Below are 17,117 nucleotides of genomic sequence, written 5' to 3' on the forward strand. Positions count from 1 at the left end.
AAAATCAACGGCGGTTATATTTGCTAAATGTCTTGATCTAGTTACAGGTGGTGAACGTACAAAAGGTGGTGAACGTCTTGCTCGGTGCATTCACTGAATATCCTATTAGTTTTTAAAAGGAAAGAAAAATTATAATAAGTTATCCAATCAATAGACTTTTCTGATTTTGCCCACGTTTCGAATAGCCAAAAGATGCAGCAGAGGGGCAGGATTCGTTTGGTCTCAATATAATTGAGGACTGTTTGACTCCAATAACCCGGTCCACGTACAAATCCAACTATTACTACGAACCAGAAAATTTTGATGTCTATCAATTTAACCACTTAAAATAAATTTTCGTAATTTTAAGAAATTTAGATAAGAAGTAGAATAAAAATCTATGTCCTAAAACTAGAATAGCGAGAAATAAGAAAGAAAAAGAGTTCGTCGAAAAAGGTCGAAAAAGAAAAATGGTTGAAAAATAAAAGGTGACGAAAAAAATAAAAGAAACTTATAAAACTTAAAAATATTTGACTAACCTAACCTTATTACTACAACTAACTTAAAATTATAACCGCAAATTGAAATTACTAATTGGAATGATAATTGATACATAGGTAAAAGTCGTCTAAAAATATTAAAGCTTACAGGAAAAACTAAATCCCAAATGGAAATAACTTAAAAAGAAACTAAAACTTAAAAAGGCGTCGCAAAATTCTAAAGTACCTAAATCTTAATCTAAGAAAAAGCACTTAAGGAATTCTACGGCAAAGCCTAAAAATCTAGGAGTAAAAATAACTATAGCAAAAACTAAGTTTAAAATTAAATATGAGCGAAAAATACAAATATTACGTTAAAACGATTGAAAAGGGACAAAATATAAAAATATACAAAAAGTGGTAAAAAGTACAATTTTTATAAAAATATTATTTTTATATTATTTATTTTATTAAACTATTAATTTTACAATTTAATTAAACTTAATAAACTAAAATATAAATTAAATAAAACTAATTATAATAATAATAATAATTAGGGTTTATAATAGTAATTAATTAATAATTACTCCGTGATTAATTGCAGTAGGGTTTCTGTCGGTGTCAGAATTACTCCGCGAGTCGCGGTATTTCAAACAACAAACCCCGCGAGTCGCGGGGTTTCAAAATTCAACCCTGGAACAGTTTAAAACTCGACGTTTTTTTTTCTTTCTGTTTTTATATTTTCTGTTTATATTATCTTATTAAAATATTTATGTAATCTAAATAAAACTTATCTTTAATAACTAAGATAAAAATAAAATACTTTATAACAATAAAAAAAATAGATTTATATATATATATATTTTTTTCTTTTTTTTTCGGTTTTTTATATTTATAAAATATATTTATAAAATAAATTAAATAAAACTCATATTTTTACAAAATAAAACTTATATTTATCAAACTCCTAAAAATACATAAATTTTTGTTTTTCTTTTTATATTTTCGAATAATTAAAACGTATTTTTACAAAAACGAATTTTAATAAAAGTTAACTAAATTTTTGTTTTTTTTATATTAGTGTTGCGCTTCCGGCTTTTAAGAGATTTCCCCGGCAGCGGCGCCAAAAATACTTGATGTTTCGCGAGGGGTATATAAAATACTTATTAATTTTAGCAGAAAATACTATTAAATATGATACAATTTTACACAAGATATTTATTTATTTATAGAATGGATATACTTAAATCTTGCTACAACACCTATAGGCAGTGTACCTAATCGTACAGTAGTGTAGTTTTTAGTAAGTCCGGTTCGTTCCACAGGGAATCTTTTTTAAACAAAGCTCAACGCTATATTAGTTTACTTTTATAAAAATACAAACATATATATAAGTAATATTATTATTATAAAGGGGGGTTTTTACCGTTTAATGACCGGTTTGTCGATTTTAAAACTTTAGTCGCAGTTAAAACCTAATCTAAAATATTAAATAAATAAAAGACTTAATTTAAAGCGTAAAATAAATAACGATAATGAAATTGCAATAAAAGTGTGATAAAATAAAATTGCGATAATTAAAAAGTACGATAATTAAAAGTGCGATTAAATAACAATAAATAAAAGTGCGATAATTAGAAGTGCAATTAAATATAAAATAAAGGAAATTAAATATGAAATAAAAGAATTATGCTTATTTAAACTTCCGTAATCATGATGTTTGACGTGTTGATTTTAGTTTTATGCCCATGGGTTAATTGTCCTTTGTCCTGGATTATTTAATATGTCCGTCTGGTTTTTGTCCATAACAGTCCATCAGTCATAAATATAAAGTGCGAGTGTCCTCGTCAAATTATCCTTATACCCGAAGTTAAATATTCCAACTATTTGGGGATTTAAACTGTAACAAGATTTTAATACTTTGTTTAATAATTACACCAGGATGTCGACTGAGTGTAACCCAAGGTTTTAATATTTTGTTATCAATTATACCAAGTGTCCTTTGTACATAATTTCACCCCTATTTTAATTATTCTAGTGGCTATTAATCCATTCCCGTGTCCGGTTAAATGAACGATTATTCGTACATATAAATACCCCGCCCATCGTGTCCGATTGAATGTATATGGTAATTTATAGGGACGCCCAATTGTAAATCTTTATATTAACATTAACAAACTATCATTTAGTTAAACAAATATAAATCCCATTAATAGCCCACAGTCTAATTTCCACAAGTGTCGTTCTTTTGTCCAAACCCCAATTATGGTACAAAGCCCAATTACCCAATTTTAGTAATTAGCCCAACATCATGATTACTTCGTTTTAAATAAGCATAATAATAACTTAGCTACGAGACATTAATATAAAAAGGTTGAACATAACTTACAATGATTAAAAATAGCGTAGCGTTACACGGACAGAATTTCGACTTACACCCTTACAACATTCGCTAACATACCCTTATTATTAGAATTATAATTAAAATTAAAATATAAATTATAAATATATATATATATTTTACGTATGAGGAGAAGAAGAAAAAGATGATGAAAATGATCAGATTTCGGTTTGCTTTATAGGGAGTTTCAAAACTGGGGGCTCCGCGACTCGCGGCCATTTTGGCCTTCAAACTCCGCGAGTCGCGGAGAATGAAATTACAGCTCACAACTTTGGAGTCATTCTCTGCCGACGGTTTTTATTTATAAATATAATATATATATAATTAATATAATTAATTATATATTATATTATATTTATATACATAGTTAACTTGTAATTTTTAGTCCGTTGCGTCGAGCGTTAAGAGTTGACTCTGGTCCCGGTTCCGGATTTTCGAACGTCCTTGCGTACAATTTAATATCTTGTACTTTGCGTTTTGAATCTTGTACTCTTGTAATTTCGAGACGTTTCTTATCAATAATTGGAACCTCTTTGATTGTCTTTTGTACTTTTGAGCTTTTTGGTCGTTTGCGTCTTCAATTCGTCGAATCTGTCTTTTGTCTTCGCCTTTTATTATTTAAACGAATATCACTTGTAAATAGAACAATTGCAACTAAAAGCTTGTCTTTCTTGAGGAATAATGCTATGAAATATATGTTCGTTTTTAGCATTATCAATTAGATTCAAATTTACATGCGTTATACATAATTTCATTGCGAATTAAATAATAGGACTTAAAACAATATGTACCATGCTAAGTCATGCACACACATAAGGAATAATATGAATGAAATTCAAAACGGTCAAAATCAAAAAAAGGTAAAATTGAAGGCTTTTGAGGCCTTGTTTCGAAAACTATTTGGGACAAACCGCCAATGGCAGTTTGCCAACAGATAGATCCCAAAAAAATACACGATTTAAAAAAACGGTGACTAAATCGGTGTACGAGTCAAAAGATATGATAGATCTAACCTTTTGGCCAAAGACACAAAACACCAAGCACCACGAACCGTCGGTGGTGTTTGGTGCGTGGTGCAATTTTGCGAGGAAAGATGTCTTTTTCGGAATCTTGATGACCTCGAATGGCAAGCACGTTCAGAGAGTCTTGCTCATTCGCACGTTTTAGGGTGATCTTGAGAATTTCAGCACAATCTGAACCTAAGGTTATGCGCCACCAAATGGTACTCCATCTGGCGACGCATACTAATGATTTAAAAAACGTGTTTAACGAAGTGACATTAAATTCTAATTTATATCTGTTATACATAATTACATTGTGAAAGAAATAACAGGCGTTAAAACGATATATACCATGCTAAGTCATGCATACACAAAACTAATAATACGATATAAATTGAAAACGTTCAAAGAGAACATTAAAAATGAGTAAAATGTCTTTTTTCGGCATCATGACGACCTCGTATGTCAAGACATTATCCAGGATTCTTGATGTTAGGGTCGTTTTAGGGTGATCTCGAGAATTTCAGCACAATCTGAAACCAAAGGTTATGCGCGGCCAATTGGTACTCCATCTGACGGCGCATATTAATGATTTAAATTAAGTGTTTAATGAAGTGACATTAGATTCAAATTTACATGCGTTATACATACTTACATTGCGAGTGAAATAATAGGAGTTAAAACAATATGTTCCATGGTAAGTCATGCATACACAAAAGGAATAATATGAATGAAATTCAAAACGGTCAAAATCAAAAAAGGCAAAATTGAAGGCTTTTGAGGATTCGTTTCGATCAATATTTGGGACAAACCGCCTACGGCAGTTTGCCAACGAATAGAACCAAAAACAAATACACGATTTGAAAAAAAATGGTGACTAAATCGGAGCTACGAGTCAAAAGATATGATAGATCTAACATTTTGGCCAAAGACACAAAATACCAAGCACCATGAACCGTCGGTGGTGTTTGGTGCGTGGTGCGATTTTGTGAGGAAAGATGTCTTTTTCGGAATCTAGACGACCTCGAATGGAAAGCACATTTAGATTGTCTTGCCCGTTCGGCCATTTTAGGGTGATTTTGAGAATTTTAGCACAATTTGAAACCGAAGGTTATGCGCCGCCAAATGGTACTCCATCTGGCGGCGCATACTAATGATTTAAAAAATGTTTTTAATGAAGTGAGATTAGATTCAAATTTATATCCGTTATACATAATTACATTGCGAGTGAAATAATAGGCGTTAAAACGTTATATACCATGCTAAGTCATGCATACACAAAACTAATAATACGATATAAATTGAAAACGTTCAAAGAGAACATTAAAAATGAGTAAAATGTCTTTTTTCGGCATCATGACGACCTCTAATGTCAAGACATTATCCAGGAGTCTTGATGTTAGGGTCGTTTTAGGGTGATCTCGAGAATTTCAGCACAATCTGAAGCCAAAGGTTATGCGCCGCCAAATGGTGCTCCATCTGGCGGCGTATATTAATGATTTAAATAAAGTGTTTACTGAAGTGACATTAGATTCAAATTTACATGCGTTATACATAATTACATTGCGAGCGAAATAATAGGACTTAAAACAATATGTACCATGCTTAGTCATGCATAAACAAATGGAATAATATGAATGCAATTCAAAACGGTCAAAATTAAAAAAGGCAAAATTGAAGGCTTATGAGGCCTCGTTTCGAAAAATATTTGGGACAAACCGCGAACGACAGTTTGCCAACAGATAGATCCCAAAAAAATACATGATTTGAAAAAAACGGTGACTAAATCGGAGCTACGAGTCAAAAGATATGATAGATCTAACATTTTGGCCAAAGACACAAAACACCAAGCACCACGAACCGTCGGTGGTGTTTGGTGCGTGGTGCAATTTTGTGAGGAAAGATGTCTTTTTCGAAATCTAGATGACCTTGAATGGAAAGCACGTTCAGATTGTCTTGCTTGTTCGGCCATTTTAGGGTGATCTTGAGAATTTCAGCACAATTTGAAACCGAAGGTTATGCGCCGCCAAATGGTACTCCATCTGGCGGCGCATACTAATGATTTAACAAAACGTGTTTAATGAAGTGACATTAGATTCAAATTTATATCCGTTATACATAATTACATTGCGAGAGAAATAATAGGCATTAAAACGATATATACCATGCTAAGTCATGCATACATAAAACTAATAATACAATATAAATCGAAAACGTTCAAAGAGAACATTAAAAATGAGTAAAATATCTTTTTTCGGCATCATGATGACCTCGAATGTTAAGACATTATCCAGGAGTCTTCATGATAGGGTTGTTTTAGGGTGATCTCGAGAATTTCAGCACAATCTGAAACCAAAGGTTATGCGCCGCCAAATGGTACTCCATCTGGCGGCACATATTAATGATTTTAAGAAAGTGTTTAATGAAGTGACATTAGATTCAAATTTACATGCGTTATACATAATTACATTGCGAGTGAAATAATAGGCCTTAAAACAATATGTACCATGCTAAGTCATGCACACACAAAAGGAATAATATGAATGAAATTCAGAACGGTCAAAATCGAAATAAGGCAAAATTGAAGGCTTTTGAGGCCTCGTTTTGAAAAATATTTGGGACAAACCACCTACGGAAGTTTGCCAACGGATAGATTCCGAAAAAAATACACGATTTGAAAAAAACGGTGACTAAATCGGAGCTACGAGTCAAAAGATACGATAGATCTAACATTTCTGCCAAAGACACCAAAACACCAAGCACCACGAACCGTTGGTGGTGTTTGCTGCGTGGTGCGATTTTGCGAGGAAAGATGTCTTTTTTGGAATCTTGACGACCTCAAATGGCAAGCACGTTCAGAGAGTCTTGCTCGTTCGCACGTTTTAGGGTGATCTTGAGAATTTCAGCACAATCTGAACCGAAGGTTACGCGCCACCAAATGGTACTCCTTCTGGCGACGCATACTAATGATTTAAAACACGTGTTTAATGAAGTGACATTAAATTCTAATTTATATCTGTTATACATAATTACATTGTGAAAGAAATAACAGGCGTTAAAACGATATATACAATGCTAAGTCATGCATACACAAAACTAATAATACGATATAAATTGAAAACGTTTAAAGAGAACATTAAAAATGAGTAAAATGTATTTTTTCGGCATCCTGATAACCTCGTATGTGAAGACATTATCAGGAGTCTTGATGTTAGGGTCATTTTAGGGTGATCTCGAGAATTTCAGCACAATCTGAAACCAAAGGTTATGCGCCGCCAAATGGTACTCCATCTGGCGGCGCATATTAATGATTTAAAAAAACATGTTTAATGAAGTGACATTAGATTCAAATTTATATGCGTTATACATAATTACATTGCAAGTGAAATAATAGGCCTTAAAACAATATGTACCATGCTAAGTCATGCATACACAAAGGGAATAATATGAATGAAATTCAAAACGGTCAAAAACAAAAAAGGCAAAATTTAAGGCTTTTGAGGCCTCGTTTCGAAAAATATTTGGGACAAACCGCCTACGTCAGTTTGCCAATGGATAGATTCCGAAAAATACACGATTTGAAAAAAATGGCAACTAAATCGGAGCTACGAGTCAAAAGATACGATAGATCTAACATTTTGGCCAAAGACACCAAAACACCAAGCACCACGAACCGTCGGTGGTGTTTGGTGCGTGGTGCGATTTTGCAAGGAAAGATGTCCTTTTCGGAATCTAGATGACCTCGAATGGTAAGCACGTTCAGAGAGTCTTGCTCGTTCGGCAGTTTAAGGGTGATCTTGAGAATTTCTGCACAATCTGAACCGAAGGTTAAGCGCCGCCAAATGGTACTCCATCTGGCGGCGCATACTAATGATTTAAAAAACGTGTTTAGTGAAGTGACATTAGATTCAAATTTATATCCGTTATACATAATTACATTGCGAGTGAAATAATAGGCGTTAAAACGATATATACCATGCCAATTCATGCATACACAAAACTAATAATACGATATAAATTGAAAACGTTCAAAGAGAACATTAAAAATGAGTAAAATGTCTTTTTTCGGCATCATGATAACCTCGAATGTCAAGACATTATCAAGAGACTTGATGTTAGGGTCGTTTTAGGGTGATCTCGAGAATTTCAGCACAATCTCAAACCAAAGGTTATGCTCCGCCAAATGGTACTCCATCTGGCGGCGCATATTAATGATTTAAAAAAACATGTTTAATGAGGTGACATTAGATTCAAATTTATATGCGTTATACATAATTACATTGCAAGTGAAATAATAGGCCTTAAAACAATATGTACCATGCTAAGTCATGCATACACAAAGGGAATAATATGAATGAAATTCAAAACGGTCAAAAACAAAAAAGGCAAAATTGAAGGCTTTTGAGGCATCGTTTCGAAACATATTTGGGACAAACCGCCTACGGCAGTTTGCCAACGGATAGATTCCGAAAAATACACGATTTGAAAAAAATGGTAACTAAATCGGAGCTACAAGACAAAAGATATGATAGATCTAACATTTTGGCCAAAGACACAAAATACCAAGCACCACGAACCGTCGGTGGTGTTTGGTGCGTGGTGCGATTTTGTGAGGAAAGATGTCTTTTTTGGAATTCAGACGATCTCGAATGGAAAGCACGTTCAGATTGTCTTGCTTTTTCGGCCGTTTTAGGGTGATTTTGAGAATTTCAGCACAATTTGAAACCTAAGGTTATGCGCCGCCAAATGGTACTCCATCTGGCGGCGCATACTAATGATTTAAAAAACGTTTTTAATGAAGTGACATTAGATTCAAATTTATATCCGTTATACATTATTACATTGCGAGTGAAATAATAGGCGTTAAAACGTTATATACCATGCTAAGTCATGCATACACAAAACTAATAATACGATATAAATTGAAAACGTTCAAAAAGAACATTAAAAATGAGTAAAATGTCTTTTTTCGGCATCATGACGACCTCGAATGTCAAGACATTATCCAGGAGTCTTGATGTTAGGGTCGTTTTAGGATGATCTCGAGAATTTCAGCACAATCTGAAACCAAAGGTTATGCGCCGCCAAATGGTACTCCATCTGGCGGCGCATATTAATGATTTAGATAAAGTGTTTAATGAAGTGACATTAGATTCAAATTTACATGCGTTATACATAATTTCATTGCGAGTTAAATAATAGGACTTAAAACAATATGTACCATACTAAGTCATGCACAGACAAAAGGAATAATATGAATGAAATTCAAAATGGTCAAAATCAAAAAAAGGCAAAATTTAAGGCTTTTGAGGCCTCGTTTCGAAAAATATTTGGGACAAACTGCCAACGGCAGTTTGCCAACGGATAGATCCCAAAAAAATACACGATTTGAAAAAAACGGTGACTAAATCAGAGTACGAGTCAAAAGATATGATAGATCTAACATTTTGGCCAAAGACACAAAACACCAAGCACCACGAACCGTCGGTGGTGTTTGGTGCATGGTGTGATTTTGCGAGGAAAGATGTCTTTTTCGGAATCTAGACAACCTCGAATGGAAAGCACGTTCAGATTGTCTTGCTCGTTCGGCCATTTTAGGGTGATCTTGAGAATTTCAGCACAATTTGAAACCGAAGGTTATGCGCCGCCAAATGGTACTCCATTTGGCGACGCATACTAACGATTTAAAAAATGTTTTTATTGAAGTGACACTAGATTCAAATTTATATCCGTTATACATAATTACATTGCGAGTGAAATAATAGGCGATAAAACGATATATACCATGCTAAGTTATACATACACAAAACTAATAATACGATATAAATTGAAAACGTTCAAAGAGAATATTAAAAATGAGTAAAATGTCTTTTTTCGGTATCATGACGACCTCGTATGTCAAGACATTATCCAGGATTCTTGATGTTAGGGTCGTTTTAGGGTGATCTCGAGAATTTCAGCACAATCTGAAACCAAAGGTTATGCGCGGCCAATTGGTACTCCATCTGACGGCGCATATTAATGATTTAAATAAAGTGTTTAATGAAGTGACATTAGATTCAAATTTACAAGCGTTATACATACTTACATTGCGAGTGAAATAATAGAAGTTAAAACAATATGTTCCATGGTAAGTCATGCATACACAAAAGGAATAATATGAATGAAATTCAAAACGGTCAAAATCAAAAAAGGCAAAATTGAAGGCTTTTAAGGCTTCGTTTCGATAAATATTTGGGAAAAACCGCCAACGACAATTTGCCAACGGATAGAACCAAAAACAAATACACGATTTGAAAAAAAAATGGTGACTAAATCGGAGCTACGAGTCAAAAGATATGATAGATCTAACATTTTGGCCAAAGACACAAAATACCAAGCACCATGAACCGTCATTGGTGTTTGGTGCGTGGTGCGATTTTGTAAGGAAAGATGTCTTTTTCGGAATCTAGACGACCTCGAATGGAAAGCACGTTCAGATTGTCTTGCTCGTTCGGTCGTTTTAGGGTGATTTTGAGAATTTTAGCACAATTTGAAACCGAAGGTTATGCGCCGCCAAATGGTACTCCATCTGGCGGCGCATACTAATGATTTAAAAAACGTTTTTAATGAAGTGACATTAGATTCAAATTTATATCCGTTATACATAATTACATTGCGAGTGAAATAATAGGCGTTAAAACGATATATACCATGCTAAGTCATGCATACACAAAACTAATAATACGTTATAAATTGAAAATGTTCAATGAGAACATTAAAAATGAGTAAAATGTCTTTTTTTGGCATCATGACGACCTCGAATGTCAAGACATTATCCAGGATTCTTGATGTTAGGGTCGTTTTAGGGTGATCTCGAGAATTTCAGCACAATCTGAAACCAAAGGTTATGCGCGGCCAAATGGTACTCCATCTGATGGCGCATATTAATGATTTAAATAAAGTGTTTAATGAAGTGACATTAGATTCAAATTTACATGCGTTATACATACTTACATTGCGAGTGAAATAATAGGAGTTAAAACAATATGTACCATGGTAAGTTATGCATACAAAAAAGGAATAATATGAATGAAATTCAAAACGGTCAAAATCAAAAAAGGCAAAATTGAAGGCTTTTGAGGCTTCGTTTTGATAAATATTTGGGAAAAATTGCCAACGGCAATTTGCCAACGGATAGAACCAAAAACAAATACACGATTTAAAAAAAATGGTGACTAAATCGGAGCTACGAGTAAAAAGATATGATAGATCTAACATTTTGGCCAAAGACAAAAAATACCAAGCACCATGAACCGTCGGTGGTGTTTGGTGCGTGGTGCGATTTTGTGAGGAAAGATGTCTTTTTCGAGATCTAGATGACCTCGAATGGAAAGCACGTTCAGATTGTCTTGCTCGTTCGGCCGTTTTAGGGTGATTTTGAGAATTTCAGCACAATTTGAAACCGAAGGTTATACGCCGCCAAATGGCAGTCCATCTGGCGGCGCATACTAATGATTTAAAAAATGTTTTTAATGAAGTGTCATTAGATTCAAATTTATATCCGTTATACATAATTACATTGCGAGTGAAATAACAGGCGTTAAAACGTTATATACCATGCTAAGTCATGCATACACAAAACTAATAATACGATATAAATTGAAAACGTTCAAAGAGAACATTAAAAATGAGTAAAATGTCTTTTTTCGGCATCATGACGACCTCGAATGTCAAGACATTATCCAGGAGTATTGATGTTAGGGTCGTTTTAGGGTGATCTCGAGAATTTCAGCACAATCTGAAGCCAAAGGTTATGCGCCGCCAAATGGTGCTACATCTGGCGGCGTATATTAATGATTTAAATAAAGTGTTTAATGAAGTGACCTTAGATTCAAATTTACATGCGTTATACATAATTACATTGCGAGTGAAATAATAGGACTTAAAACAATATGTACCATGCTTAGTCATGCATACACAAATGGAATAATATGAATGCAATTCAAAACGGTCAAAATTAAAAAAGGCAAAATTGAAGGCTTATGAGGCCTCGTTTCGAAAAATATTTGGGACAAACCGCGAACGATAGTTTGCCAACAGATAGATCCCAAAAAAATACATGATTTGAAAAAAACGGTGACTAAATCGGAGCTACGAGTCAAAAGATATGATAGATCTAACATTTTGGCCAAAGACACAAAACACCAAGCACCACGAACCGTCGATGGTGTTTGGTGCGTGGTGCAATTTTGTGAGGAAAGATTTCTTTTTCGGAATCTAGACGACCTTGAATGGAAAGCACGTTCAGATTGTCTTGCTTGTTCGGCCATTTTAGGGTGATCTTGAGAATTTCAGCACAATTTGAAACCGAAGGTTATGCGCCGCCAAATGGTACTCCATCTGGCGGCGCATACTAATGATTTAACAAAACATGTTTAATGAAGTGACATTAGATTCAAATTTATATCCGTTATACATAATTACATTGCGAGAGAAATAATAGGCATTAAAACGATATATACCATGCTAAGTCATGCATACATAAAACTAATAATACAATATAAATTGAAAACGTTCAAAGAGAACATTAAAAATGAGTAAAATGTCTTTTTTCGGCATCATGATGACCTCGAATGTCAAGACATTATCCAGGAGTCTTCATGATAGGGTTGTTTTAGGGTGATCTCGAGAATTTCAGCACAATCTGAAACCAAAGGTTATGCGCCGCCAAATGGTACTCCATCTGGCGGCACATATTAATGATTTTAAGAAAGTGTTTAATGAAGTGACATTAGATTCAAATTTACATGCGTTATACATAATTACATTGCGAGTGAATAAATAGGCCTTAAAACAATATGTACCATGCTAACTCATGCACACACAAAAGGAATAATATGAATGAAATTCAAAACGGTCAAAATCAAAATAAGGCAAAATTGAAGGCTTTTGAGGCCTCGTTTTCAAAAATATTTGGGATAAACCGCCTACGGCAGTTTGCCAACGAATAGATTCTGAAAAAAATACACGATTTGAAAAAAACGGTGACTAAATCGGAGCTACGAGTCAAAAGATACGATAGATCTAACATTTCTGCCAAAGACACCAAAACACCAAGCACCACGAACCGTTGGTGGTGTTTGGTGCGTGGTGCGATTTTGCGAGGAAAGATGTCTTTTTCGGAATCTTGACGACCTCGAATGGCAAGCACGTTCAGAGAGTCTTGCTCGTTCGCACGTTTTAGGGTGATCTTGAGAATTTCAGCACAATCTGAACCGAAGGTTATGCGCCACCAAATGGTACTCCTTCTGGCGACGCATACTAATGATTTAAAACACGTGTTTAACGAAGTGACATTAAATTCTAATTTATATCCGCTATACATAATTACATTGTGAAAGAAATAACAGGCGTTAAAACGATATATACAATGCTAAGTCATGCATACACAAAACTAATAATACGATATAAATTGAAAACGTTTAAAGAGAACATTAAAAATGAGTAAAATGTATCTTTTTGGCATCCTGATAACCTCGAATGTGAAGACATTATCAGGAGTCTTGATGTTAGGGTCATTTAAGGGTGATCTCGAGAATTTTAGCACAATCTGAAACCAAAGGTTATGCGCCGCCAAATGGTACTCCATCTGGCGGCGCATATTAATGATTTAAAAAAACATGTTTAATGAAGTGACATTAGATTCAAATTTATATGCGTTATACATAATTACATTGCAAGTGAAATAATAGGCCTTAAAACAATATGTACCATGCTAAGTCATGCATACACAAAGGGAATAATATGAATGAAATTCAAAAGGGTCAAAAATAAAAAAGCCAAAATTGAAGGCTTTTGAGGCCTCTTTTCGAAAAATATTTGGGACAAACTGCCTACGTCAGTTTGCCAACGGATAGATTCCGAAAAATACACGATTTGAAAAAAACGGTAACTAAATCGGAGCTACGAGTCAAAAGATACGATAGATCTAACATTTTGGCCAAAGACACCAAAACACCAAGCACCACGAACCGTCGGTGGTGTTTGGTGCGTGGTGCGATTTTGCAAGGAAATATGTCCTTTTCGGAATCTAGATGACCTCGAATGGTAAGCACGTTTAGAGAGTCTTGCTCGTTCGGTAGTTTAAGGGTGATCTTGAGAATTTCTGCACAATCTGAACCGAAGGTTAAGTGCCGCCAAATGGTACTCCATCTGGCGGCGCATACTAATGATTTAAAAAACGTGTTTAGTGAAGTGACATTAGATTTAAATTTATATCCGTTATACATAATTACATTGCGAGTGAAATAATAGGCGTTAAAACGATATATACCATGCCAATTCATGCATACACAAAACTAATAATACGATATAAATTGAAAACGTTCAAAGAGAACATTAAAAATGAGTAAAATGTCTTTTTTCGGCATCATGACAACCTCGAATGTCAAGACATTATCAAGAGACTTGATGTTAGGGTCGTTTTAGGGTGATCTCGAGAATTTCAGCACAATCTGAAACCAAAGGTTATGCTCCGCCAAATGGTACTCCATCTGGCGGCGCATATTAATGATTTAAAAAAACATGTTTAATGAAGTGACATTAGATTCAATTTTATATGCGTTATACATAATTACATTGCAAGTGAAATAATAGGCCTTAAAACAATATGTACCATGCTAAGTCATGCATACACAAAGGGAATAATATGAATGAAATTCAAAACGGTCAAAAACAAAAAAGGCAAAATTGAAGGCTTTTGAGGCCTCGTTTCGAAAAATATTTGGGACAAACCGCCTACGGCAGTTTGCTAACGGATAGATTCCAAAAAAATACACGATTTGAAAAAAACGGTAACTAAATCGGAGCTACGAGACAAAAGATATGATAGATCTAACATTTTGGCCAAAGACACAAAATACCAAGCACCACGAACCGTCGGTGGTGTTTGGTGCGTGGTGCGATTTTGTGTGGAAAGATGTCTTTTTTAGAATCTAGACGATCTCGAATGGAAAGCACGTTCAGATTGTCTTGCTTTTTCGGCCGTTTTAGGGTGATTTTGAGAATTTCAGCACAATTTGAAACTCGAAGGTTATGCGCTGCCAAATGGTACTCAATCTGGCGGCGCATACTAATGATTTAAAAAACGTTTTTAATGAAGTGACATTAGATTCAAATTTATATCCGTTATACATTATTACATTGTGAGTGAAATAATAGGCGTTAAAACGTTATATACCATGCTAAGTCATGCATACACAAAACTAATAATACGATATAAATTGAAAACGTTCAAAGAGAACATTAAAAATGAGTAAAATGTATTTTTTCGGCATCATGACGACCTCGAATATCAAGACATTATCCAGGATTCTTGATGTTAGGGTCGTTTTAGGGTGATCTCGAGAATTTCAGCACAATCTGAAACCAAAGGTTATGCGCGGCCAATTGGTACTCCATCTGACGGCGCATATTAATGATTTAAATAAAGTGTTTAATGAAGTGACATTAGATTCAAATTTACATGCGTTATAGATAATTACATTGCGAGTGAAATAATAGGCCTTAAAACAATATGTACCATGCTAAGTCATGCATACACAAAAGGAATAATATGAATGAAATTTAAAACGGTCAAAATAAAAAAAAAGAAAAAAATTGAAGGCTTTTGAGGCCTCTTTTCGAAAAATATTTGGGTCAAACCGCCTACGGCAGTTTGCCAACGCATAGATCTCGAAAAAAATACACGATTTGAAAAAAAACGGTGACTAAATCGGAGCTACGAGTCAAAAGATACGATAGATCTAACATTTTGGCCAAAGACACCAAAACACACCAAGCACCACGAACCGTCGGTGGTGTTTGGTGTGTGGTGCGATTTTGCGAGGAAAGATGTCTTATCAGAAATCTAGACGACCTCGAATGGCAAGCACGTTCAGAGAGAACATTAAAAATGAGTAAAATGTATTTTTTCGGCATCATGACGACCTCGAATGGCAAGACATTATCTAGGAGTCCTGATGTTAGCGTCGTTTTAGGGTAATCTCGAGAATTTCAACACAATCTGAAACCAAAGGTTATGCGCCGCCTAATGGTACTCCATCTGGCGGCGCATATTAATTATTTTAAAAAAACGTGTTTAATGAAGTGACATTAGATTCAAATTTACATGCGTTATACATAATTACATTGCGAGTGAAATAACAGGCCTTAAAACAATATGTACCATGCTAAGTCATGTATACACAAAAGGAATAATATGAATGAAATTCAAAACGGTCAAAATCAAAAAAGGCAAAATTGAAGGCTTTTGAGGCCTCGTTTCAAAAAATATTTGGGACAAACCACCTACGGCAGTTTGCCAACGCATAGATCCCTAAAAAAATACACGATTTGAAAAAAAAAACGGTGACTAAATCGGAGCTACGAGTTAAAAGATACGATAGATCTAACATTTTGGCCAAAGACACCAAAACACCAAGCACCACGAACCGTCGGTGGTGTTTGGTGCGTGGTGCGATTTTGCGAGGAAAGATGTCTTTTTTGGAATCTAGACGACCTCGAATGGCAAGCACGTTCAGAGAGTCTTGATCGTTCAGCCGTTTAAGGGTGATCTTGAGAATTTCAGCACAATCTGAACCGAAGGTTATGCGCCGCCAAATGGTACTCTATTTGACGGCGCATACCAATGATTTAAAAAACGTGCTTAATGAAGTGACATTAGATTCAAATTTATATCCGTTATACATAATTACATTGCGAGTGAAATAATAGGCGTTAAAACGATATATACCATGCTAAGTCATGCATACACAAAACTAATAATACAATATAAATTGAAAACGTTCAAAGAGAACATTAAAAATGAGTAAAATGTCTTTTTTCGGCATCATGATGACTTCGAATGTCAAGACATTATCCAGGAGTCTTGATATTAGAGTCGTTTTAGGGTGATCTCGAGAATTTCAGCACAATCTGAAACCAAAGGTTATACGCCACCAAATGGTACTCCATCTGGCGGCGCATATTAATGATTTAAATAAAGTGTTTAATGAAGTGACATTAGATTCAAATTTACATGCGTTATACATAATTTCATTGCGAATTAAATAATAGGACTTAAAACAATATGTACCATGCTAAGTCATGCACACACATAAGGAATAATATGAATGAAATTCAAAACGGTCAAAATCAAAAAAAGGCAAAATTGAAGGCTTTTGAGGCCTCGTTTCGAAAACTACTTGGGACAAACCGCCAATGGCAGTTTGCTAA

The sequence above is a fragment of the Rutidosis leptorrhynchoides genome, chromosome 7 (assembly GCF_046630445.1).
Source record: "Rutidosis leptorrhynchoides isolate AG116_Rl617_1_P2 chromosome 7, CSIRO_AGI_Rlap_v1, whole genome shotgun sequence".
Classification (NCBI taxonomy): domain Eukaryota; kingdom Viridiplantae; phylum Streptophyta; class Magnoliopsida; order Asterales; family Asteraceae; genus Rutidosis; species Rutidosis leptorrhynchoides.